Source organism: Artibeus jamaicensis, unplaced genomic scaffold (genome assembly GCF_021234435.1).
Source record: "Artibeus jamaicensis isolate MK-2021 breed Jamaican fruit bat unplaced genomic scaffold, CSHL_Jam_final contig_2790, whole genome shotgun sequence".
Classification (NCBI taxonomy): Eukaryota; Metazoa; Chordata; class Mammalia; order Chiroptera; family Phyllostomidae; genus Artibeus; species Artibeus jamaicensis.
The window spans coordinates 118,517-134,820 of NW_026521616.1; positions in this window are offsets into that span (position 1 = coordinate 118,517).

Below are 16,304 nucleotides of genomic sequence, written 5' to 3' on the forward strand. Positions count from 1 at the left end.
ACATGTATGAATATTAGTCTCCACTTTTTCATTTCTTGCAAATATTCTGCATGTCTCATGATTTCAGATTATAAATAACATGCACACACTTTTTGCATAAATCACCTCTGAAATGGAATTGTCTCTATGAAAAGAAGAAGCAAATGCAAGATTGTGTATGTGATGATGTTATCAAAGGAGCAAATGTGCTTGGGAATATTTTTATTTTTTTGCATTTCAATAGCACTGAGCTGAAGATGCATTTTTAAATTGTTCACAAAGTGTAATTCTGTTTCCTCTGACTACATCTGCAGGGTCTTAAGATAGCCACAAGTAAGAATTAATGCCACTGTTAATAGGAATAGAGACTGTGTGAAACAATGAATTTTATTAAATAGGGTTGTTTGGAGAAAGAGGAGAGATAGAGAGGCACAGAGGGGAAGGTGGGGGAGAGAAAAAGAGAGAGAAAAGAGGGGGGCGGAAAATGAGAAAATGAGAAGGAAGCTACCCTTTTGATTCTCTCCCACTCAGAAAGGCCTGCAAAACTTAGGGAAAGCAGCCCAGAACAAAGGGGCATCATTAATTAAAGGAAACCATTACTCATTTTGGTCAGGAAATGAGGTGTCTGGTCAATCAACTGTGCAGCTAAGAACTCATCAAACATTTGTTGAGACTCCTCCAAGTGCAAAACTCCATGCAAAGCCCTGGGTCATAGCAGAGGCCCCCAGACTCCCCCTCTCCCATTCCCACTCTCGCGCCCTTCTCCACTTTTTGTTAGAGGCAGATCTGACCTTGTCACTCTCTTGAGCCCCCTTAATGGCTTCTCGGTGCTCTCGGAATAGATAACTTTCAACTCCACATGCTACAAGACCCTGCAGAGTCTGGTCTCTTAGGCTTCACTCCATGTCCCTGGTCCCCTGCTGCAGCCAAACTGTCCATTCAGACCCTCAAACGTCCCATGTTCCTTCCACCTGCCCCTCCTCCCAGACAGGAGCTTGTATCTTTCTCCATGGCATGCATCACAATTTGTAGTTCCTGTTGCCTGCATTAGCTTGGGATCCCCCAGAGGAGTGTAAAGCAAGGATTTGAGTGCAAGTAGTTTACTCGGTAGTTGGTGTGAGAAAACACCCAGGAAGGGAACTGAGACAGGGAAGAAAGGGAGCCCATGAAGGCATCTTGCCCATCAAGTTACCACCATGAGCAACTGCGCTTCATCCTGCAGGGAGGCCAATGTGCAACATACCCAGTTCCCCACCCTAGTAGGGTCCTGAAAGCTGGGTATTTACACACCAGTTCCTGTTAGTTACCGGCTGAATGCTGCTCTCTGGGGTCCTCTCCTCCCCACCCCAGTACTGACTCTGCCCTTCCATACTCTCAGGTAAAGAGATGCAGAGGCTGGCAGTTGTTAAGTTAGCCGAGTGTATACAGTGGTAAGCCTCAAGGCACTGTGGGGACGGTTCTGGTAGTTACATACATACGTGCATTTATTGTGTATTTATGCTTGCATGTTTAATTTCAGTCACCTTCAAAGTACTCTCCATTTGATGTAGTACACCTGTTGAGACCTTTTCCCACAGCTCAACAGAGTTTTTGAACTGATCAATTTTGATGCCTCTTAGTGCTTCTGCTATTTTTTTTGTTTCACCTCTTCCATGTTGGCAAAATGCTTCCCTATGAGGACTTTTTTCATCCCGGGAAGCAAAAACAAGTCATTCAGGGCAAGAGTGGGTGACTAAGAAAGGTGAGACACTGGGGTCATGCTGTTTTTTGGTCAAAAACTGCTGAACACGCAGCATGTTGTGGGCAGGTGCGCTTATAAATCACTCATCATGAAGTGGGCAAACACAGTGAAAGAGTCTTTGAAAATAAGTCACTGAAGCCAAACAAACACGGCCTCTCACAACAATGCCAGCTGGTACATTGCTACAGATGTGTTCCTTGAACATTCACCTAGCTGGGGAAAGCTTGCACTAGAAAGGCCCCACCCTCCAGAAGATAAATCTGGGGTTTCTTGCCCCCCCCCCGTATGTATAGTGTCTTCCCACCAGACCCCCATGAGAGCAGGGACGGAATGACAGTGTGTCTCCCAGTGTTTATGCCTCGCTTTCTATGGTCCGCCATTCAAATCACTCTCCCCTTCACTTTGTAAATTCCATAAGTGCCTAAACCACTATGCTATACACCTGAAACTAATATAAAATAATATGGGATGTCAACTGTAATGGAAGAATTACAATTTTTTTAAACAATGAATTTTTTTTAATATCCCCCCCACCAATACCATCAACTCCCTGGTTCCTCTCACCTCAGTCACGCTCACTCTAAATGACCTGCCACCCTCCTCTGCCAACCTGCTCCCCAGCGGATTAATGCTGAGAAAATGACATGACAGAGGTAGCTGATGGGTTTTACGTTACATTCGTGATTCAGACTCAGAGGCATACTGGATGCTGCCTGGGAAGAAAACGACTGTTTCTCAGAACCCCCACAGCGCGCCTCCACCCTGGCTCTAAGCACTGACCCCATTGAAACAGCAGACACCCCCGGCAAGAACTTCCTCTTCTGCTCACCCTTCTCCTTCCTGTTACATCAAGGAAAGTTTCCTTCACCTTTGAAAAACCAGTTCCTCCATGGGTTGTCTGGCTTCCATCCCCTCTGCCTTCCTAAAATCTTTGCTGCTGTCATTACCACTCTCTCCTTCTTCATTACTTTCTTCTCCTGTTCATGCTAAGCAACATCAAATCGAGCTACTCAAAACGTGGTCCATGGACCAATAGCACTGGCCTCACTTGGGAGCTTAGAAAGGCAGATTCTCCCGCCCGGCCCTGCAGAATCAGAATCTGCATTTAACAACATCCGCAGATGGTTGCTAGGCACACTGAGGTCTGAGAAGCACTGCACAATTTCCCACTGTCTTTCTCCACTCTCCGTCACAGCCAAACTTTTATCCACTCATTCTGCAAGTGTTTATAGAACACCTACCAGGGAGGAAGCAGTCTTTCTGGTTCTGGGGATACAGAAAAATGAAACATTATCAGTGTGCGTGTGTGTGTGTGTGTGTGTGTGTGTGTGTGTGTGGTGTCCAAGTGGCAGAGAATCACAGAGGAAGAAGACATGATCGGGCCATAAATAAGTGCTTTGCAGAGAAAAAATATGATCACGTGGTAGTCACCAGATGGCTATTTTAGATGACTCCAAAATGGTGACATTTAAACCGAGACCTAAATGATAAGAAGCCATCACTTAAGTTGTGGACACAGGCTGCCTCAGTCACTCCCTCATTCATTCATTCGAGTTCAGGGGAGACGGCTGATCCTAACGAGCCTGTCCTAACGAGGTTCCCAGTGGCTTCCCTGCTGTCACAAGCAAGGGCCCTCCTCTGTCCTTCGCTTCCTCTACTTCTCAGATTCCTTGGGTCAGCTGACCGCATCCTCCTCCTGAAAGTTGTTAAATTAAGTTAGTCACCTAATTAACCTTTTCCTTGCCATATAATTGTTCAATGTTAGTTCTTCTTAGAAAAAAAAAAAAAAACCTGAAGACTTTTCTGGGTAAGAGAAGTAAGGGCAGGGAGATGAGAGGGAAGACCATGAATGAGGTAAATTTTATTCAAGCTTAAACATGTAATTCCAAATCAGAAGAAAATACACTTGATGTTGTAATTTATTTTAAAAGTCTTTGTTATGTTAGGCATAGCTGGAACTGAGATAGAGAACTGCTTTGATCTAGCTCACGAAGGAAAAAATCTGGTTCAACATTCCGTCCATACCTGCCTCCCTGCGCCCTGTGTTAGGCCTCAGGGAGGAGAGCCGGCCGGGGCTGTGAGGGGCTGCTTCCGCATGGGACCCCGGACCCTGGGTCTAAACTCACTGCCAGTCCTAAAGGGCAGGTTCGTGCAGTGAGAGGCATGAGGGGGGAGGAGGAAAACCATTTGCTGGTGCTACAGAACCTCACCTGAGTGATGGATGGAAGTTATTATTAGCCTGCTGACATGCAGAAAGACCTAATTCAGCCCAGGGAAGGTGGTTTAGGGGTATCAAGATATCGTGCACCGAAGTGCGGGTTCGCAAACATAGAGGACAGTCTGTATACCACATTTGCCACGCGTGGATTGTCAAAACTCTTAGATATTTGTGTTTAGTTACCAAACACTGTCAGACCCATCTAGAACACACAGCCCCCACGTGGCCACATGCCGAAGCTGGGTCCTGGGCGTGTGGTGGCAAAGGAACCACAGCTCTCCACACACACGTGCAACATCATAATCACTTGGCGCCTGACTCGGAGGTTCTCTGGCCCCTGGGTCCATGCTCGTCAGACCTTGGCTCTTGGTGGCTGTGGGGATACAAGCCAAGGCAAAGAAAGACTCAGCAGTTTGAAGACGGTTCCAGCTTCATGCCCCTGCACACCCCAATAGCAGAGGACAGTAATAAACTCAAAGAAAATATTTTGCAACACATGAAAATTATACAAAACTTATGTTTCAGTGTCCTTAAGTAAAGTTTTATCGGAACAGAACAATGCCTATCATTGACATATTGCGTGTGGCAGCTTTGGTGCTACAAGGGCAGAGCTGAATAGTGAAAAAGATCACATGTCCTGCAAAACCTAAAATATCCACTCTCTGGCTTTTCACAAAAAAAAAGCAACACAAGACAAGACAAAACAAACAAAAACCAGTTTGCCGATCCTGGTCTAGAGAATGCGGTGCAGATGTTTCAGCCTGGATGCCAGGTTCTGTGGGACGGAGCTCCAGCTCCAGCCGAGGTCCGCAGTGTCCTGTGGTGTTTCCCTTCACATTCCCCCCCCCCCCCCCCGGTCAGGGCTGTAAGAAATGCAAGAGAAACAGAGGTGGGGGAACTGGATGATCTGATCCCAGTGCCTTTATTTGATGCTGTGCTTAGGGGCAGGCTGGGTTGAGATGGACTGCAGCCTGGGGGATGGGGGGAGGCAGGAATGGGGTTTTAAAGGAAAAAATGTGGGGCTTGTGAGGGGATAGGGGAGGAGTTAGTCTCATCTTCTTCCAGATGGGTGCCTCAGGGTTCCAGGATATCAGTCGGGACTATGAGTTAAGTGAAGGGCCTGTGTTCCCTGGTACAGGAGGGTCAGTCTGACCACTGGCCATTGTGGCTGGCACCAGATGTCTGTTGGGCACTGAGGGAGAGAGTTTCGATTAAGCCTCAGGCTAGCAACCAAGTGGGGACGACTGAGTCATAGGCAGGCCTGTGGGTGTGAAACTGGCCTGACTGGGTCATGAGCAGTCCGGGGGGCTGGGGACTGGCCTGAGCCTTTCAGTGGCCATGACATACATCTGCTTGTTCCTCATTTGAATTTCGTGCTGTCCCACCTCTGGGCTTTCACCCAGCTGTTCCCCAAATCTGGAAACCACACCCAATACTCTGTTTGCTTTTATGCCAATTTTCCCCAACCTTCAAGCAGGCCTTCCTGAATCTCTCAACCCTAATTTATCTTCCTAATCTCTCCACCCTCTTTTTTGGCCATAATTTTTTCCGTACCATCTCATGATGCACTCGTTTCCTATTTTGCATTATAATTATTTATGCACATGTTTTATTCCCCCACTAGACTCCTTGAAGAATGCATTGGCTCATTACAAAATTAGCATTCTGAGAACCCTTATTTGCATCACACACAAGATCTCTTGTCTTCAGCAAAAAGGAGTATACTTATGACACATATAATTGGCACTTATCACACAAATCAATGATAATGGGAACAAGGGCAAGAGAGTTAATTAAAACCTACAGCGCATTCCTCTAAAATTCACTTTTGCCTTCCCTCCTGCTTTACCAAGGTACTATGTGCAGATTTGTATTAAATTCCTTTTCTATCTAACTGCATGCCGTGAGTGGAAGCAAAAAGATCAGAAGTGAATAATTCACCAACTGAAATCACCAGGCCTTCACCAATGGAGAGCTTTCAGGGCCTTCTTTGTAGCAAAGGTTATGAGTCTCTAAACTTCCCACTGCCAGGACGCTACACAGACTTGAATGTGTGTCCAGGCCATTTGGAACTGAGGCGTGGAACAGCAACCTTCAGTGTGGCCCTAATACTCAAAAGAATAAATGAATTTAATGTGAAAATAAAATAAAACAAAACAATCAAGTTCCCTGAGCATATGTTTGATTAGGCAGGCCAAATATTACATCACAAACATTAATTCAACAAGAAATGATAAGGAAGTAAAATAAACATGAAAAGTAGCCCGGCTTGCCAAAGCAACACATGCGTTTGGGATGATTCCCTGTACCCGTGACTAGCGTAAACAAATATTTTGTTAAACCTCTCCTCCTGATAGCCTCATTTCTCACAAGCTCTTCTGAAGAAAAAATGTGATGCTAATTTAAGGCGACTTATCCTACTAAGCACATAAATAAAAAAATAGTTCAGAATCCAGAACATGACAGAGCTCCCCTTTCACATCTAATTAAGTACTTCTAATTGGCAATTCCATTGGCAGACGGTATACTTCGGGCTGGAGCAAGGATGGCAGCGCAGACCCCCGGTAAGATACAATGGAGGTGAGTGACGTGGGGCACGTACGGTCGCTTTATCGCAAGTGATGCAGAAACGTGATGCTTAGGCACGGAGAAAAGGTGACTATCTATACCTCTGGGAAGGAACTTGCAGTGAACAGGGCAAATGCTACGGGGCCCGATCATGATTATAAAATGTAATTTAGGAAGATATTTACATTGTTAATTAGGCAATGAAGCTGATAACTGCTACTCTGTAAATTACGCTAATTACCCCAGTGCCTTGGAAGGTTTTCTAATCAGCCAGATCAATAGGCTCCTGGTTTATGCTAATAATGCAGTGTCATACTCTTCCTGAAGTGCTTTCCTTAGACAAGTCTGAACCCAGTACAGGTCCGCCCACTGTCCTGTGCTGGAGGCAGCCAGCATTCATCTGTCTGCCCGCATCACAGTGGTGAGGCTGATGCCTGCTCACCCCGAAGGCCCACAGTGAGAAAATGACAATCCCACCATGCACTGCGTCTCCATCAATTGTTCAGCAGAGAGGCCGGAGCCTTAGTGCTCTGTGAGATTTTTATATAGCCTCAGCCCTGTTTTTCTCCAACAATTAGAAAGATCACAGAGTCCCAAGGGATAAGGACTATGAAGGAAGGCCAAGATTCAAGTTTCCTCTCTGCCACTGACTTTGACCTTGAAGCAGGAAATGTCCATTGTTTTGATGAGCATGTATGTAGTCCAGGGAAGAGAGTCGATTTTGTTCAACTACTGGATGGACATTTGGGGATTTTTGTCTGTTTAGTTTCTCCCTGAATTTAAGTGATGATGTTGGTATGAACAGATTGGTCTTTTGAGCCAGAACTAAACTACTATGTCTTCCAACACATCATCCGCCTCTCTAGGGCCCTGGGATGACAATAAGGGATCTGAAATGTGTAATAAAAGGCAAAGACAGTCTAATGTAGAGTGCTCGCATGTGTCCGTGCCCCTGGCTCCTGGTCATCCACAAGGGACGGGGGAGTGTGCATGAAGGGGACCCAGAAATAACTCATTTACCTTGTTGCAACCTATAATTTCTAACTTTTCCCCCATCAAACCTCAAACAAAAAAATCAACGGTGATCTGGTTTAAAGATCACCTTGTTTGCTTTCTCGCTCATTCCTCAGCAGGTGGTGTCCTAATGAATAATCAAAATCCCATTTGGCTAACAGGGTAAAAAAGAAAATTAGCAAAGGGGTTGGGTAACCCACAGACTGATAAATCAATCCCCAAAGAACTGAAAGTTGACTGCGCGTGAACTCTACAGAGCAGTTAGGGAGGGCTCGGAGGAAGAAAGTCAAGGTGAGAGGCGAAGACACACAATTAAGGTTGGAAACAGCTGGGATCCATTTCTTCGCTTGAGAAACAGAACGCCTTCTGTGTGCCTCTCTGCATGGGGCTCCCAGGCTTTCATCGCTAGCTCCCTGGTCCCTGTGGGCAGAGCCTCTGAGTTCAAGGCCAGCTCCTGTGCTGGGCTTTGGGATGGGGCCAATTTGTTGAGTTGTTTCAGTGCTTTGATGTGTAAACTAATCATCTGTCATTGTGCTCTAATTAAACCTAAATGGTGCAATGGATTTGCTGTCATAGAGGCCAGGGCGCTTCCTGGGTTGGGGGAGGGAGGGGAAGCATCTCCCTGCTGAAAACAGCACTGTCCTGGGAGAGCCGAGAGCAAGGAAATGCCAGACATGAATATGAGAGGAGCTGGAAACTCTGACTTGATCTGGACACTGGAGAAAATGGGGCAAACCAGGAACCAAGGCAGCTCTCTGAAGCTCCGACTTCCTGGGTGACATCGCCCTCAGCGTGAGTGTCTAGACACAACAAGCTCAGGTCAAGTGAGTAATCGCAAGGTGACCCTACCGTTTGCCATGGTAACAGGCCTCTCAGGGGCCAGCTGGCCTGGCATCATCAAAATGTAACCCAGTTTCATAAGGTGAATGAACACTTTTCACCCCTGTACCCAAACCAGATGGCCAAAAAGTGCAAGGAGGGCAATTTCAGAACTCTAGAAAATGTTGATCCTCATGATTATTTTCCCCCCCAAATATTTACAATCTGACTCAAAGGAAGTGCTTCCAGAATTGTGAAGGGGGGAGTGGATACCCCCTATGAAGGAGAGCCAGAGGAAAGGGGGAGAGGGTGGTGGTGGTACAGTTGATATCGTAACATGTATCTTGGGGGTAGAGTCACCCTGGTCCCAGGTCTGACTCTTCCCCGGCTCCAGTGTATCGCCAGAGAGCCGAAAGGAGATGTTCACGTCCCTCGCTGCTCCAACGCTTCGTGAGATCTCAACGAGGATAATACTGATTTATTTGTGCTGTTGGCTCAGTGTGACTGACAAATTCACTCCACAGAGATGAGGTAATGGGATAATGAAAAGGCTCTTCTCTTCACCCCCGTATTCACTCAGCATTATCGACCGAGCACCTAGGTACAAGGCACTGCTACAAGATCAAGGCTGTATAAGATACAACCTCTGCCATGAAAGAACTCATACCCTCAGAGGACAGATGAGATGACCACACACGATCAACCATTGCAAGCAATTCAATAGTAAATGTACCTTGGAAAGAATAAAATAGGTTAAGCATATCATGTGGAACTGTTTGGACACCACAACAAGGCAGTGCAGGAAAAGAAAGTGTGGCAAATACTGCCACTGATCCCTGCCCTCCCCACAAGCCATATCTGCTCTCTCCTTCTCTGGTAATAGATATCTTAGTCCTAGATAGTTGCCCAAGCAAAAACTGCCTTTTCCAGAATCCTTTGCAGCTAAATCTGGCCAGGCAACTAGACAACTAGATCCTGAAACCAGAATGAGAATGGATGTGATGTGTGCTACTTCCATGTTGCACCATTAAAAAAAAAGCAGCCTGTCTGCCCTTTCCTTCATGCCTTCCTGCTGGCTAGAACACAGATGTGGGGAGCCACCTTCAACCATGCAAATGCAGGGAATGCATCCCATCCCATCCCATGGATGACAGAGCTACTAGCTAGCAGGACGCTGGGTACCCCTCACTGTGAAGGCACCGTCTCAGTTTAGACTGCTGCTGCTCTCACTGTGACATGGGAGCAATGCGCTGTCTTGTTTCAATCACAGATATATTGACTCGTGCTTCAGGTATATCCCAACCAGTATAGGTCGGTACAAAGCAAATAACAGAGATGCTGAGGAGAGGAAATCATCCTGAAAAATAGTCAGCTGTTCACAAAAAAATGTTTTTTCACCAAGCACCTATTATGTGCCTGGCACTATTTTATCTCTGGGCATTGAAAAATAAATGGAGCAAAATTCCTGACCTCAAGAAAGAAACACATAAAACAACCATTTAATGTGGAAATAGCAGTAATAGAAATAATCACAGGGTGTCATGAGTGAATGGAAAATGGACACTCATTCCAGCCTAAAGGAGTCAGGCATTTAACCCAAGCCTGGCGAAACCAGGTTGGATTTTTAGCGGTGAAGACGAGAGGTGGAAAAGAGTGGAGGAAAACTTGTTAGCAGAGGCTGCCTCGCTGCCTGGCCTGCACTGGAATTGCTGCCTGGGAGGCTCCCCTCTCTCTCCAGATCCTAACCATTCTTGTAAACATGATTCAGAGTCCCACCTTCTCTGGAATACTCTGCTGAGCCTGCCTCACTCTGACGCCGTAGGAATATCTCCAATGACATTGGCACCTCACTAGCAGCACAAGGCCACATGTCAAATATGTTTGCATGATTGACTTCTCTCCCCATTTAGGTTAAACTCCTCCAGGGCTGCATCAATAGTTTCCAAAGATCTGTGTATCCCACTCAGCACATGGCACAGAGCCTGGAACTGGGAGTCCAGGGCAAGGTCAAAAGAACTTGAGCTTTGGACAAAGGCTAACACAGGTTCAACTCCCAGCTAGCTATGTGGGACCTTGAGCAAGTTACTTATCCCTCTGAACCTTACTTTTCTCATCTATGAAAACAGGAATAACAGAACCCATCTGGAAGCATCGTCGTAGCTGTTGAATGAGATAATGTTTGTAAAAGTACCTAGCAGGGTGCCTGGCACAAAGATCATTTCTTTTCTTTTTTAAAATAAACATTTGTTCTAATGTCCTAAGCTGCACATGTTGTATTACTTATTAGAAACTGCACTACAAGCAACTCTGCTCATTCACACTGCGTACGTGCTGAGGACTTTGGAGGATTCCAACGCACAGAATCTAAATTCAACAGATTGAAGTGCCGTGATCTTCACCTTTGCTAAGCAAGGGAGGTGTCTGTGAATGTGTGAGGAGCAGATAAAGGGAGTCTGATGGTCATCTCTGGACCTCATGTACACAGTTGGCTATTTTTTAAGCTTTAACACTTGTCAGATTGGATATACCAAGCAAAAACTGTTGTCAGCCACTCAAGCTAAGAAAACAGACCACCTATGTCCTGGTTGCCTCCTCGAGGCATTTTTTTTTTACAGAGAAAGGAGATTCGGCATAGTGTTTGCAATTGACTGGCCTTGAGTTTTCGGTCCCTCCTGCACACAGTCCCCTGTACCCCTTACCAAGAAATAGCCTGTTCCTGACCTGGTCTCACCTACGTCAGTAACTGGCACCACCATCACCCAGCTACCAAAGCCAGAAGCCCAGGAGTTGTCCTTGATTCGCCTCTTCCCCTCACTTCACACAGGTTCCTCAGCAAGTATTATGGAGTCTCTCCCCAGCCTCTCGATCCATCCTCTTCTCTTTGTCCCAACCTAGCCCAAATCACCATTGTCTTGGAGCCTTGTTATTCAAAAATGATCTGGGCTCCAGCAGAGTTGATAGCTTGCAAAAGCTTGTTGTAAATGCAGAGTCTCAGGTCCTACCCCAAACCTAGGGGATCAGAATCTTATTTTAGTAGGATCCCCGGATGGTTCATTCACACATTCAAGTTTAAGATATGCCAAGAATACTGCAGGAGCCACCCAACCTGTCAGCTTCTCCTCATCCCGCCTATTGGTCTGGGACCAATTTGCTAATTCCCACACCACTCAGTGTAATTTCTTTTATCCCACCCTTTCACATGGCACAGGATTACGGTTCTAATATCTCACAGACTCCTTTTTCCACAAGACAAAGGCAAGATCTCTTGTTTCCTACTTGAGCTAGTGAGGGAAGGTATTTTAGGCCATTTTATGGGGATGACCTAAACAGCCGCATTTATGAAGGGGTTTCAATTCTAAGTCCCCTTTCCCAGTGGGCCCAAGCCTTGTCCCCTGTGCCAGCACAGGCATGAAAACTCCAGCCCATATCCACTAGGGTTTGTATTCTAGAACCTTCCCCGGACCCACTTTCACCCCCGAGCAGCCAGAGTTCACTTCACATCCTATCTTCCTGCTGTGTCTTTAACTTTCCTCTTAGTCTCTGACCCGAGATAATTTGCCTGTCTATAAAACTCAGATATATAAGTCAGTTTAGTTTTATTTAGGTTTGTTTTTTAACTGAAGGCATTTCTGACTGTTTGTAGGAGGGAAGGGGAAGGAATGGGGTCTCTTTCTAGTCAGAGCCATCTTTTTATAAAAATCTTTACTCAAGGATATATTTTTATGGATTTTAGAGAGGAAGTAAGGGAGAGAAAGAAACATTGATGTGAGGGAGAAACATCGATCGATTGCCTCCCATAAGTGCCCTGACCGGGGATCCAACCTGTGACCTTTTGGCATACGGGGCAACACTCCAACCAACTGTGCCACCCGCCCAGGGCTAGAGCCAACTTTTCAAAACTGAGATCATACCCCGCCACTTCCCTGTTTAAAACATATCAGTGATTTCTCTTCAGATTAAGGACAAAACCCAAAACCTTGAGTAGGCGATCTGGCCCCCGCCTACTCAGCTCCTCAGCTGTTGGTGCCCAGAGGTAAAGCTGTCTTCCGCACCTCCCCGGCCCAGGGATTTCCAGCCTCAGGGGCTTTGCTCTATCTCTGGCCTCTGCCAAGAAGGCTCTGCCTTCTCTTCACGGCTCAGAGGTCCCGACGCTCCTCAGAGAAGGCTCCCCCCCCCTCCACCCACCACGCTCAAGTGTCCTCCTCCCAAGTTACTCTGGGGCAGCTGCTCATCACAACTTATGATTACCATGTTTATTTCCAAGTTTACTTGTTTTACATACATTATCTTCTCTAGAGTGTGAATTCCGTGAGGTCTCAGACCGTGTAGGTACCTCACAGGTGCTCCTATTTGGGAAATGAAGTTGTTGAAAGAGTTACGGTCTAGAGTTGCACCCCCCCCACCCCAATAGGGCAGCCCCTAGACACTCAGGGCTTCTGAGCACTAGTTTGAAATGGGGCTGGTCCAAACAGCAAAATGCACACTGAATTTTAAGGGCTTGATATGGGAAAAAGAATGTAAAATACCTCCACAATAAATTTTATATTAATTAAATGTTAAAAAATAATATTTTGGATTATTGTTTAAATAAAATATATTTTTAATTTCATAAAATAGAGGCTTTTAGCCCTGGCTGGGGTGGCTCAGTGGATTGAGTGGATTGAGCACAGGCCTACAAATCAAAATGTTACCAGTTCGGTTCTCAGTCAGGGCACACGCCTAGATTGCGGGCCAGGCCTCCAGTGTTGGGTGTGTGAGAGGCAACCCCACACTGATGTTTCTCTCCCTCTCTTTCCCTTCTCCTCTGTCTCGAAATAAATAAATAAAATCTTTAAAAATAAAAAAGAATAGCCCTGGCTGGTGTAGCTCAGTGGATTGAGCACGGGCCTGCGAACCAGAGTATCGCAGTTCAATTCCCAGTCAGGGCACATGCCTGGGTTGCAGGCCAGTTCCCAGCAGGGGACGCATGAGAGGCAACCATACATTGATATTTCTCTCTCCCTCTCTCCTTCCCTTTCCCTCTAAAGATAAATAAATTTAAAATCTTAAAAAAATAAAAATTAAAAAAAACAGAGACTTTTACATGACGCATACGGCTCATGTTATGTTTCTACTGAACATCGCTGGTCTAAGGAGAGAAGTCCCTGGAACTGGAAGTGGTGGCTGGCAACATTTGAACTCACTCCTGGGTCATGTTTGCTCTGGTAATATTGGATGCCTTGGGGAAGCCCAGTGATCTGGGAAGCAATTCATTCAGCACGGAGTGGCATCTGAGTTCATTTCTGGCTATGTTGAGGGACTGGGCCATCTCGCTGGGGAAAAACAAACAGCCCCATCAGGTTTTGTTCTTAATGCTACTCCTAAGTGCTGACGACTCCCCTGCTGAGTCTATCCTCAGGGGAAACAGTGGGGAACTGATTGACAGCCATTAAGAAAATGGAATTGAACGTCTCAGATCAGACATCAAGGCAGAGTCTTTATCAAGCAAGCATCAGACCTTGTCATCTCTCCAGCGACGCAAAAGGCACTTTGCTGCTTGTGATTATATGACAATCCCCTATCCTATTTAATATTCTGGGATTAGAATTGTAAAAACACATTATTGTGTATTGTTTGCCATTTTTTAGCCACGGGGGCAAATTAGTTAACCTCCACATCCCTCGGTTTTCTCACGTGTGAAATGGTGATAATAATTGTGCCCTCCTCACAGGGTCTTGAAGATGAGCCAGCATCAGGCCACGCACTGAGAACAGCGCCCAACACACAGTCAGTGTTTGACGGAGACTAATTACTGCTGTTGTTACTGCTATTTATGTTTAATATGCAAACTTTTATACAAAGAGCCTTCTCCTAACTCCCAAAACCTCAAGCTAAAGCCAAGAGTTGTGGCCCTTGTCACCTCAACAAACCGAAGAGCCATTTCTGGAGACCGGTGATGGGTCCATCCTGAAATATTTTGTAAAAGGGGATTTAATCTAAGAAACCTTCTGCTGCTATAATGGACATGTATCATTTTGGTTGTCAAGCATACATTCCCCTTCTTAATAGTACCTCGATTTTCTTTTGGGAAACAGAGCTTCCTTCATTTTCTGTGGGTGGTAATTCCTGGTACCCCTGCTTCTCTAAGACTAGCTCTTCTCTCTGTCCTGGTACAGACTGGGACAAGGACATGACCTAAGCTGCTCAGCTGGACAGACATCCTCTTGAGCATTTTGACCAAGGAAGAAGGAGCAGGTCCCGGGTTAGTCTCTGTGGCCAAAGTGGGCTCCCAGGCTGTCCCTGCAGTGAGATCGGTGCTGGGGCTCTCGTGGTCCAGCCCACTGAGCACTCTTTCCTGAGAGCTGCCCCACCTCAATATTCTTCCAATCCTTTCCTTTTCGTGAAAGTTAGTGAAAGTCAGTTTCTGTTGTTTGCAACCAACACCCCACTGATAAAATTCTCACTCCTCCATTGTCTTTCTCCCCTGCTTCTGCTCCTGTCTTTCCTCCAAATGCCACCGGAGTATAGAGCAAACCAGACGGTCAGAGGGATTGCACTTCCACAGGTTCTTTCTTCAGAGTTCAAGGGTAAGAGCGCATTCCACGCTCCACAGTCTGAAATTGGAATGCCCCTCACCTGCCACCAGAGAGACAGCAGCCTAGAGTGGAAAGGAAGCTGTGCATGGACAGGGCCCTGGATCGGAATCCTACCACACCTGTCCAGGTGGCCTTTGTGCAACTAATCTCTCCGATCATCGGTTTCTTCACATGTGTGCACACACATACACTTGCACCATTGTGAGGGCTGGTAAGTCTGAAATCATAGGCCTGGTGGAAACGCAGGCAGGAGTTAGCACTGTTGAGTCTTGAGGCCGAATTTCTTCTCTGGGAAACCTCAGGTTTTCCTCTTCAGGCCTCAGCTCATTGGGTGAGGCCCACGCACATTACCACGGGCGATCCCCTTTACGCAGCATCAACCATGTGTACAAGTTAACTACATCTTCAAAATACTCCCATAGCAACACCTAGATTAGCTATTTTCAACCAGTATGTTGCAAGAATTTTTAAAACATGCAGTACCTGACTAGTCAGGGGCACTGACCTCTTTTCCCTAAACTGTCAATCAAAAAAAATCACAACAACCAACACAGCAATAGCCGTCCGACATGAATGAGTCAAAATTATCCCTATATTTTTTTCAGCAAGAAATATATCTCTTGGTGTGCCACAGTTTTAGTAATTAGTTTATGTGTGCCATGAGATGAAAAAGGTTGAAAATCACTGACCTAGATTAGTGTTTGCTTAAATAACTACGTACTATTGACTAACCAAGTTGACACATCAAAACTCGCAAAGATCATATCAGGGATTAAACTTTATATCCTTGAGGATTAAAAAAGATAAATACATATAAAGTATTTAGCACAATGCCTGACCATGGTGGGCTTTATTATTGGATGCAGGAAAGGTATTATCATGCATGCAGTGTCCTGTACATCAGGCTCTATTCGCAACACTTTATAAATATTAGCTCACTTAATTTAATCCCCAACAACCCTAGGAGTTAGGTAGTATTATTTCCCTGAGGAACTGGAGGTCCGGAAAGGTTAGATAGGTTGCCCAAGGTCACACAGCTAGTGTGTGGAAAGTCAGGATGCCTCCCGGAGTCAGGCTGCCCTAAGGGGTCTCCCCAGCATATATAACTGAACTACAGTTAAAATCCCGAGATGAAGTGTGCCCTGCCTTTTCACTGTAAGTAAGATTTCACCCAGTCCCACAAACAGCCAGATTTGGCTGCCAACATGTTTTGGAAAAATATTTTAGGGTAGAATATCACACCCCATCACACTCCCCCCTCCGCTATCATATCAGCCCCTACCCACGATGATAAAAAGCTAACACCTCTCCATCTCACAAAACTTGGCAGAGCCCTCCCCCCACGTAAAGAACGGCCCACTTCCATCAGGAGCACCGCACAACAAATGCA